Source organism: Fundulus heteroclitus, chromosome 3 (assembly GCF_011125445.2).
Source record: "Fundulus heteroclitus isolate FHET01 chromosome 3, MU-UCD_Fhet_4.1, whole genome shotgun sequence".
Taxonomy (NCBI): domain Eukaryota; kingdom Metazoa; phylum Chordata; class Actinopteri; order Cyprinodontiformes; family Fundulidae; genus Fundulus; species Fundulus heteroclitus.
Window position 1 is genome coordinate 30965543 of NC_046363.1, and position 10862 is coordinate 30976404.

A 10862-nucleotide genomic window follows, 5' to 3' on the forward strand; every position below is an offset into this window, starting at 1 on the left:
AGCCAACACAACCTACTCTTTTCGATGTGGAGGAGCAGCAGCTCTAGTCCATTCTCTCCCCAGATGACTGGTTGCCTCACCCCATCTCTACACCTCACTTCAGTTGCTTGTATGTGGGATTCCGTTCTTTATGTTATAATCCACATATCATGAACGCAGGTAAAAGCTTGAACATAAAACACTATTAAATCTTAAGTTTTGGTTTGTGTCACAGCTCTTTTTTCATGATGATGGACTGGAAGCAGCGCCTGCGTTACAGCAGAGGAGCCTCCCATCCGTTACCCATCTCCTACTCCATCCTTATGTCACTATTTTTTACATTTACATAAAAAACTTCTTTGCTTGGATAAATATTTCTTTGTATTTACAAACTGTATGTACAAAAGAAAAAGAAAACTCAATAAAAAGACAGTGATTTAAAAAAAAATTCTTTGCTGGAGGCAAAAGACTGACAAATAGCTCCGTTTACACAGACAAAAGTAATCGGAATAAAGGACCGATCAGAATAAAAAAGAGCCATGTAAACAAGACAATCGGAATATGATGATCGGCTTAAGCTCAGTTGGAATTAAATCATAATCCCAAATGAGAGGGTGGTTTATGCCAATTTATAATCCGATCAGCATCCATGTAAACACTTATCAGACTCAAGTTATTCAGAATGTGGCAGACTGACCGAGTGTGCGTGTGCGCCCGACGTAAACGTGGCACATTTCCACGTTGGCGAGTGGCGGAAATACGTCAGGAAGCAGAACAATCAGGGCTCCTGATACGACCTCTCTGTTAAAAAAAATAAAAGAGCTCAAAATATTTGCTTACTCAGTAAATTTAAACGGTAACTAGAATCTGGTGCAAGTCCAGCCTGGACGCTCAGAAGACAAACAAACTTACATAGTACTGCTTTTTTTTACTATTTTTGTGGTTTAGGAAAGACCAAAGTACTACTTATGTGTTTATTTAGGGAAATTTGATAACAGTGCATGTCAGGCTGGTTCTATTCTGAATAAAGCCAGGTGTATATACACGCACATTATGATTAATTGGTTGTGTGCCCATATAAACTGTACAATCTGATTATTAAATCTGAATACATTTTATTCTGTTCGGAACATTTTGTGCACGTAAACATAGCTACTGACCGGGAGGGAGAAATCCACCTCTCCTCCATACCCCAATGAGCCAGGGAGCTATATTGTCTGTGGCTCCAGTTCCTGGTTGACTCTCCCAAGGCAAATTGGTCTGAGGAAGAGTTCAGAATTAGAGCAATTCAGAGATCTTGACAACAGTACCATGTTTATTTGTGTACCTTATCCAGAATAGTGGGGGAATGACTGGCTATTGGGTGTCGGCCATGCTCCAACCTCCTAAGGCTCATGGAGGTCATCTTCATGTGGGTCCACCGCCTGTGGGTATAGAAGCTGAGGTCGGATGCCATGTGAGCCTGCAGGGCTGGCGAAGGCAGAAGTATGGGCCTGTATCATTATCCGGCTTTTCATTTTCTACCTCTGAAACGTCTTGTTACAAAGAGATTCCTCAGATTTAAAAAAAGAATCCTCCTTTAATCACATGCCATTAGTCTTCTGATTTCTCCATCATTTGTGTATTTGAAAAAACACCATCGATTGGATGCATACGATATACAAACTGCCCCAAGAGACTTCAGCTAAATTAGTTTTTATCACATTACAACAGTCACAGTGCCTGAGCACTCCCCCTCCAGAGCCCGCCCTAAAAATTACATCATTAAGAAATTAATCACATTCATTCTTGGAGCATGTGCATATACTCCTCGTTTTATGAGGAACAACAAGTGATCTCTTAACAAATGGAGTTACCCTGGCGCCGACTTATTACTGCACTTGGCAAAAAACATCGGTTCCCTTTTTCCACATTTACGTATCTATCACTTTCAAACGGCATCACAGAAGTGAGTAATCCTCTCCGCATACTGACAGTCACCACTTTGATGACAATGAGCCTCCCTTCCTCGTCCTCCTCCTCTTCATCTTGCTTAATGACACTCGGATTGATAGAGACCTCCACCAGCCGCCCAACAAATGGCCCAGCATCAGGACCAGAGGAATGGGCGCGCGGTGCTCGATGTGTAGATTGGGGGAAGCTGCAGACAGAGATGGATCAGGGGGTTTATGTGTGGATAAACAGAGTGAGGTTGATTGCTAGCACAGAGAGGGGCCATTACGGCGAATCCGCACGCTAATCATAATGAATCACTTACTTATTAAGCGTTAATTATGGCACGCACATACATCCCCATGAAGGCGAGCAGGCAGCTAGGCGGGCGACGGTGCTTGCCACAGTTCTGGGGGGTACAGGAGGAGGCAAGGAGGCCACATTAATTTATTCTTATTTATTAATTTCCTTAATTAAAACAACAAGGCTGTGGAATAGAAGTGTTTTCTTTCGGTGAAACAAATGAAGGCCCTGGAAAAGCAATATGAAACCAGGCGTGGCGTGGTGTAAATATTAAATCATGTGAAGTGATGGTGCTTGTTCAGCTGTTCATTATTAAAATAGCTTTATCCAATTGGGTTGCCCCCCCCCCCCCCCCCCTCCTCTTACCCCTTTTCTTTGCTATTACCACACAGCAACACCTCCTCTGTCACAGCACACAAACACAGATACCCAAACTCATGTAGTCTGGCGGTGTGGGTGCCACATTTCATCATCATTATTCCGTAAGTGCTTTAGTCGCGATCCACACTATTCTCTTTGAACGCATCCTCCTAAAGTGCCATATCTTCCCCATTTGATTGTCAGATGTTTATGCCTTCTCCCCACAGCTGCTGTAAGACCTTTTACTGAATTTAAGCTGCCTCTCCCATTTTCTCAAATTCATCCATCTCCTCGTCATCCTGCGCCGTCGCCTCAATTTCCTGATTCCCCTCCCACCTCCTCTCCTTCTCTCTCCTCTCCTCGGCCCCGGAGTGGCCCACCTGAGCGGGCGGGGCGCGGTAATGGCGTTAATGCCCGGTAATGCGGGCCAGATATTATAATCTCAACACTGTCACATTGCGTTAGCCGCTGGAGACTGACGTGTCAATGCCACGGCGAGCAGGTGACGCGCCCGGCTCAGGAAGCGCGGCCCGGTAATCGCCCAATACAAACACATTTATTCTGCGGCGGAATATTTTCGCCACGCTCCTTTTTCTCTGACGCGCAGCAAGTGTGGCCCTTCTCCTAACAAAGGGAACTTGTATCGGTCCGGCTGTCTAGGAGGAGCTTGCAGTCTTCTTCTCAAAAAAGGAATTTACGTTTCTTTTTCTTAAAGCTCTTTTTTTTAAAGTGTTGCAACGCTTCGGGATAGACTGGTGTTGGTTCTCACAATTTATATTTTTTGCATTTACCACCCAGAGTTGAAACATCCTACAATAACCAATCCTTCAATAATATACCCAACACATATAGTCTCTCTGAAACAAAATAATTGCAGTTTATGCTATTTTGTTGAAATTGTGATTTAACTGGATACAACTGACACTTCCGACAAAACAACTTCTGTATTAAATGTATGTAATTTGAATATGTCCTAGTAGGTGTTATTTAAAGATCAGAGTGGAGATAATATGTCTGTGTTTCACATTAACATTTGTGTTCTTATCCAGTCTTTATTCACATTTGTTCTGCAGATGCTTTACGTCTACTCTATCCAGCTTCAGAATTGGAGACATATGCTGAGAACTCTGCAGGTTTTAAGTTAGCTCTGCAGCTAAAAGATGCACTGAGGTGGTTCGTGAAGAGCCACCTCAGTGAGAGTGGACCAAAAAGATGGGGCTTTGTTTTCAAGTACCATCCTTCCAGGACCTGCAAACCAACTTCACTCCCTGCCACTGCTGTGAAGAAGACCGACCGACCATGGGTCCACTCCAGTCCACTTTGCTAAACAGGCCTGTAATGAAACATGAGCAATATATGTTATTATTACAGCAAAAAGAGCTATGTGCACTGCACCTGATTCACCTCTGCAAAAGTCACAAAATTAAGACTTAATTAAGAAATTAAATAAAAAAAATCATCAAAAAGGAATATAAATAGATTTACACCAGTTTAACTTCTAAAGATGATCATTACCCTGGTCACCACTTCTTTCAGCCTCTGCGCCCTCATTGGTATTCATCATGTCATGCAGATTATTAGACATTTTCTGGCTCACACATATAAGGGCGAACCACTCACAGCTGGTAATACTCCGTCAGCCGTCACTGTTTACAATCTTTCCGTTCATCTATTGTCGGACCTTACGACACGCTCTGACATTTTATTATGAATGCACAATTTCTGTCAAGGAAATGCACCTCTGACCATTTACTTGAAAGTGTAGTCCACTGGTGTTGATTTCCAGTCAAGGGTCGGAGTCTGGCAACCCTTATATGTGTCTCTACTTCTACACACCCGAATCATATAATGTTTCCTGATCCAAGACTACCTTTGTATTTACCCAGGTTTAGTTAATTCTGGGGCTGTATCGGTTATTAACACTGTTGTTGTGCAGATAAGCTGGTATAGAGGATGGACGGATAATTATTCTCCTTCAGTTTCCCTCTGATTCTGGTCCCCCACAGCTGTTCTACATCAGTGTTATCATTCAACTGTTTCCACTCCAATATTCACCTTCCCACTACTTAGGGCTAAGTTGCTACTCGGTCATTGTCAGATCCTCCCATTAGGCTCCTGGTCACCATGTAATACTCTTTGCTACTCGTCATCTCCCAGATTGTTTGTATGCCCTTTTGCTTGATGCCCTGCTCTCCTCGTGTGTTTCCTGTGTACCTGCTTGTCATTTTTCAGAACCAGCCTTGTTTTGGTGATTTTGATAAACTTCACCCTGACCTTCATCCTGAAGTCCTCGATCTGCATTTGGGTCTTCCACCAACTACACATGTGAGAATTTAAAAATGTCTATCTTGGAATCAAAATATAAAGAAATGAAAAGTGAGTTATAACTTTTATACGTGTTTTGTAGTTTAACAAGTTTCAGATTATGTTTGTACTTTTATTGATATGAGTCTCTTTTATTACCATGCATATATCATATGAATTTACAACTTGCATGTGTGCTTTGTTCAGTGCCTGCTGTTTTTAAAGTGCTTAATAAATAAAGTTAGCTTGGCTTTAATTCAGATGCATAGACTTTAATGTGTTGTTTGCAGTGTTGCTGCACATCAGATAGTCAATGCTGTCATTTTGATCCATATCATTACACAACAATGCAGATAGTAAAAAATCTACATTCTGGGTGATGTGGGAGTCTTTCTTCTGTCATATATTCTGATTCATTCAGAGTTTAAGCAGAACAGCTCCCTTACAGCAGAAGTTCAAGCACTGCATCTGTCTTAACATCCAAAGAACTTTCACTCTAATTTTAAATATTAAAGGTATAGTGGATGATTTTTATGGAAATGTAGGTAAGAAACCCTCTTTTTGAATAACTGCAGCTGCTCAAGACCTTCTTATCTGCTCTTCCACTCCTCAGGGGGATTGTGCAAAAAAATCTCCCAAATCCACTCTGGTCTCATTTCATTCTACTGAGGCCTTCCTTTACTTCTCAAAAACTTGTAGGCGGTTTGCTTCATGCGACTCTAGGCCATTTTTTAAATATAAGGTGAGAGCAGTGGAGCTACAATGACCGGCTAACACCAAAGCTCACTGGATGCATAAACACTAGAAGTAACAGCAAGAAGAAACTAGCAAAGATCGAGCACACACACTGGCATTACATGCGTGTGTCACAACGACTGGCATGTGGGACAACCAATAGATAAGATGATCCCCCCCCCCAGAACTCGAAGACGAACGAAGATCATCCACTACATATTTAATACAATATTATAAGCCTTATACTTTTTTTATACACGTTTTTGTGACCATTTGTTGCTTTTGCATTTACTTTTTCAACCTGAGATCAAACTGTGTGGTACTGCTCTCGCACACATTTTACTCCAGAGTCTGGATAATCCTCTAAATATTTGTTGTCATTTTGTGAGAGCATTGGCAAAAATAAATAAATAAACGATATGTCCCTCACACAGCAGTCTCCAACCTCATGGGTGCACGATTTGTCTGTGATTTATGCGTGTGTGTAATTGAGTGTTAATAAAATGTGTGTCCGGAGCGCATGTAATTGTGTGTTTTCAGGACCTGCCATGTGTGAGCTTATGTGTAATTGGGTGTTATCGATGTTGTGAGTGTAACTTGGGGATGAAAGGGCGAGTGGACAGGTTACAGTGTGACCGCATGAGATGTGTATGAAAACACACACACACACACACACACACCTATGCAGGATGCTGTATTTTACAGCCCTTTTAAAATGATTGTGTCTCAGAAGGAGCAAATTGTGATTTATAGTACCACATTCAGCAATATATTAAAAAAACAAATAGTGAATAACTTATTTTTTGGGTTGTTTTTTTAAACTTGAACAAATAGTGGCTGAGTGGTGCGTATGAAAATACTGATGCATCTTCCCCTAAAATAAATGAATATAATAAGAAATAAATCCATCTTTTAAGCTGAGTAAATATTTTTATTTGTCACCTGCATCACACTCGTTGGCATCCCAGCTGTTATTAATCAGTTAAAACCCCTTTTCTTTGCAAATAGAAAAGCATTTAGTCTCCTATAACATTTCACAACGCTGGGACATCCAGATAAAAAGATCGCTCACCGTTCCTCTTTCTTGGTAGTAGTTTGTGGATTCTCATTAAAGATTCCTTCTCCTAAGATCACACCACATGTCTTCTATGAGGTTTAGGTCTAGGGATTGAGAAGGCCATGGAAGAAGATTGATTCTGTATCTGGTGAACCATTTCTGTGTTGGTTTTCCCATATGTTTAGGATTGTTGTCCTCTTGAGGGCAAGCAATGAACTAATTCAACCAATTTGTATTTGAATTCCCCTGGGTTATCAAAGAGCTCATGATGTCATGTACTCTAACCAGGTGGTCAGGGCCTTTGGAGGAGAAGTAGGCACAAAGCTATGGATGTCCACCAACTTTAATTGTACCTAGCCAAAGCATATGTTGCTGTTAAAGGGGATATATCATGCTTTTTAATGCCTTCATTTTCCCATTTAAATCATTCAGTTGTGGTCTATATAAAGTGGGACTGCAATGCTTTGGTCTGAATTCCTCGTTATTGTTGCCCCCACAGACCCCTTTTTGCCCCTGTTCTGAGGTTTGTCTGAGAGCAACTTATTTTGGTGCTGTCTCTTTAAATTTAAAGGAGGCACTTTAACCCCCCCCCCCCCCCCCCCCCCAAGTTCGTACAGTGTCACACTCCACCCTGTTTGGCCATTTGTGTAGTATGACGGGAGACAATGTAATGAATTGTGTGGGTTAATAAAACCAACAACCAACCATTTTTATTTATCCACTTGTAGCTTTGACATCCTTGGGCTTGGACGGCAAAATTGTGGCACAAAATTAAAATGGAAGATTCGCTAAATTGGTCAGCCAGAAGTCCATGACCTTGTTTAGCAGCTACACAGCAAATACTCTGACAAAAAAATACTGTAAAAAATAAAAACATGTAATACAGAGTAGAGAAAAGTGAACGGCTTGAAAAATATGTCTGCATAGTACCTGGAAAGACTAGATTAAAATTTTCTGCACTCCTAGAGACCCCAAGTATACAACGAAATGTATTTAAAGGGCTAAAAAATGATGGATGTTCCATGTCCCCTTTAAAGTTCAAAGAACTTTAAAGCTACTGAAGAAGATTTTTATCTATGATGGTGGAACCAAAAAGTTTGTTTTTCTTGGCCTCACTTCCACTTCCAACTCTGGCATGTAGATAGCTTCTGTAGGGCTACTTGACAAGTAACATTGTGACAAAAATGATTTAGATAATTTTTATAGGAACTGGTGGAAGTAAAAATAATTGTAGCATTTGTGACTTTGTTAAAAAACAACAACAAAAAAAACAAACAGAATTTTTTTAATGTGGAATTTCTTTCCCTGGTAATTTTTTTTTTCTCAAATTAAACGTTGGATTTAAAAATTTTCAGTGTGACTTTATTTCCAGAGGGTGACAATTAATGCGGAGGACTTAGTATATAAAGCATTGGTGTGAAAGTTATAAACTGCATACTCATCTTAGCTTTCTGCTTACCGTAGGGTATCGAGGGTTTCTGTGTATATATTCTTATATATAGTGCTGTGCGGGTGCTGTTTAATTGATGCGGGCTGGCCATCGATCCCCCCGCCCGGCCTAATGAAGGCCTGATTGGTTTGTGAGGGCTGGCTGGTTCTGCTTAGCTGCCTCTGCCTGCACACACCACAAAACACACGCTGAATCCAACATCATTCTTTTTCTGCTTTGGTTTTCCACACATCGTCTTGGGTTTTGTCTTTGTCTCCGTTCTTTCAATGTCTGCGCCTTCTCTCCTTTTGTCTCACCGTCTGTTATTGCCCACCTTTGCATTGGTGCATCCATTATGAGCCACTGTCCTAAGATGAGATCTGAATTCCTCTATAATTTGCAGCAAAGTGCTATATTTACTGATAAATACGGTGTTCAAACACCTTGTTGGCTCAAACTTGGCACCGGTTTAGTTACATTTTCGATCGATTTGAAGAAGTTTGGGTTTAAGGGTCAACACAGTCGGTGATATGTTAACCCGTTCCTGTGTGCAGATATCCGGCAGCCTTTTAGAACATACAAATCTTCTCGCTCTCACTTTATGTCATATGTCTGGTCTCCATCACGCCATGTCTCTGGTGTCGGTGTTCCTCTGCCTTTATCAGTCAGCACACCCTCCAGTCAGTCAGTGCGTCAGTCAGTTGTCACTGTGCTTCTCCTGTCATGGCAGTGCCCATGAATGTCTTTTTGTGTCGTTTAGCTCTCTTCAGACACAGGCATTACACCACCCTGTTAATGGCTTTGTCAGATGGCCTTTTCACAGAGCTGGTCAGGAAGACAGACAGCTCTTCTATCACTCTGTGTGTGCAAGTCTGTGTGTGTGTGTGTGTGTGTGTGTGTGTGTGTGTGTGTGTGTGTGTGTGTGTGTGTGTGTGTGTGTGTGTGTGTGCGTTCGTGTCTTTGTACATGTGTACATGTTTCAGTTGCAAGCGTTAAGACTCCGCTCGGGAAATAAAACGGCAGCCAAGTTTCTGCCAATTGGGTACGCGTGAAAACATTTGACTTTTATGGTGAAAAGCAGGGTAGCCGTTTCTGTCTGTGTCATAGAGACAACCACAACATCTGCGTATAGTGAAATTTAAAAAAAATTTTCCATACTTTAAAAAAAAAAATCACTGAAGACAAATGTTATTTATTGAGTTAAAATGTATGCCGGGTTTTGTTCATCAAATCATTTATAAATGTTTCATGTACATAAACATCTTAGCAAACTCGTCACTTTTTGGTAAAATGTGCAGGAAAAAAAAGGCTTTATTTGCTATGTGATATACATCTGAAAATTCATGCTGATCCAACCCATATTAGACAATGTCAGGTATTATTTTCTAATATGTGTGATGGACTGATGTTATGTTTCATCAGGAAATATTCTTTATGATAAAGACTTAAAGTTAGAGTTGCCAATTTTTTTTGACTAACTGTGCAAGCACAGTTAGTGCTGCGTCTTATTTCTTTCCACTGAGGCCTTCCTCTTCTTCTCATAAACTTGTGTGAGGTTTGTTTCTTGTAACTGTCAGCCATGTTCAAAGTATACGGTATGAGCAGCAAAGTTAAAATTAACAGCTAACACCAAAGTCAAGCACTAAGCTTACCACATGCATAAACACTAGAAGTGCACATGCGCAGCCAGCAGGTGGAAACTAACAAGGAACAAGCACGCGCACTGCCGTTATGTGTGACCGTCAGAATGATTGGCATGTGGGACAATGAATAGATAAGGTGATACCCCCAGAACCTGACAGACAGAGGGGGGTGTAGGCAGGACCAAAACTTAAAAAAAAAGTTTTTACAGGCCTGCAGCTCACACAGAGATCTATTTTTTTGAACCTCCTTTTTTTTCTGAATACATAATGTATCGATTACTTTCAGGATGGAGGGGCCATTTTATCCAGTATAACAAAAAGTGGTTCTAAATGGGATTACCAACTTTAGCTGCAACAACCAATCTTTCAATTGGTGTTACACTCGACTAAAAAACATCCAACTGGTTCATCTTTAAGAAAAATGTGCTGGGGTGCTCCACTTTCACATATTTTTAATAATTTTCTGAAGTCACAGTTAGTTTCTGTAGTTGGTAAAGTAAAATATTCACAACCCTTAGAAATGTCTGCATTTTGTCACGGCTTTATGTGATACACCAGCACAGTGTGGTGCATAACTGGCAAGAGTTTTACAAATAAAAAGCTAGCTAGTTTTTACTTTCTTTGCTCTTTTTAATCCTTTGCATTCGCTTAAACTCAGTTTAGATGAAAAGTGCCAAAACAAAACGTATTTTCAAGTCTTGCCACAGATTCTAAACTGGTTTCAGGTCTGGACTTAGATTGGGACATTCCAACAGAAAGGTGAGCTTCTGCCCCAGTCTCAAATTTTCTGCAGCCTCTAATAGATTTTCTTCCACCATTGCTCTGTATTTCCCTCCATCAATCTTCCTAGACTCTCTGACCAGCATCCCTGTTTATGTTAGAAAACAAAGCATGCCCACAGCATGATGTTTTCACTACTAAAAAAATATTAACATGCATTTTTGTGTGAATCCATCATATAAAGTCCAAATAAAAAAAGAACAGTTTGTTGTTGAAGCATAAAAATTGTGCAAACGTTGCGCAAGACACATAATTAGGATACATAGGAAGAATCGTAGAGACATTTAGTGTCTTTGGGGGGTGTTTGGCAAAAGAGAAGAATGTCTGCAATATGAGCACG

The 10862-nt window shown here is 40.7% G+C and overlaps 1 long non-coding RNA gene across 1 annotated transcript; it reads right to left on the reverse strand.

Annotated features, from left to right (window-relative positions):
- Positions 1-1475: 1475 nt before the first annotated feature.
- LOC118562645 lies at positions 1476-8277 on the reverse strand. Its single transcript, XR_004930714.1, has 3 exons — positions 8130-8277; positions 2237-2320; positions 1476-2119 (listed from the first exon to the last, which is right to left on the reverse strand). It is a non-coding gene; the product is annotated as an uncharacterized LOC118562645 (long non-coding RNA).
- Between the last annotated feature and the right edge of the window lie 2585 nt (positions 8278-10862).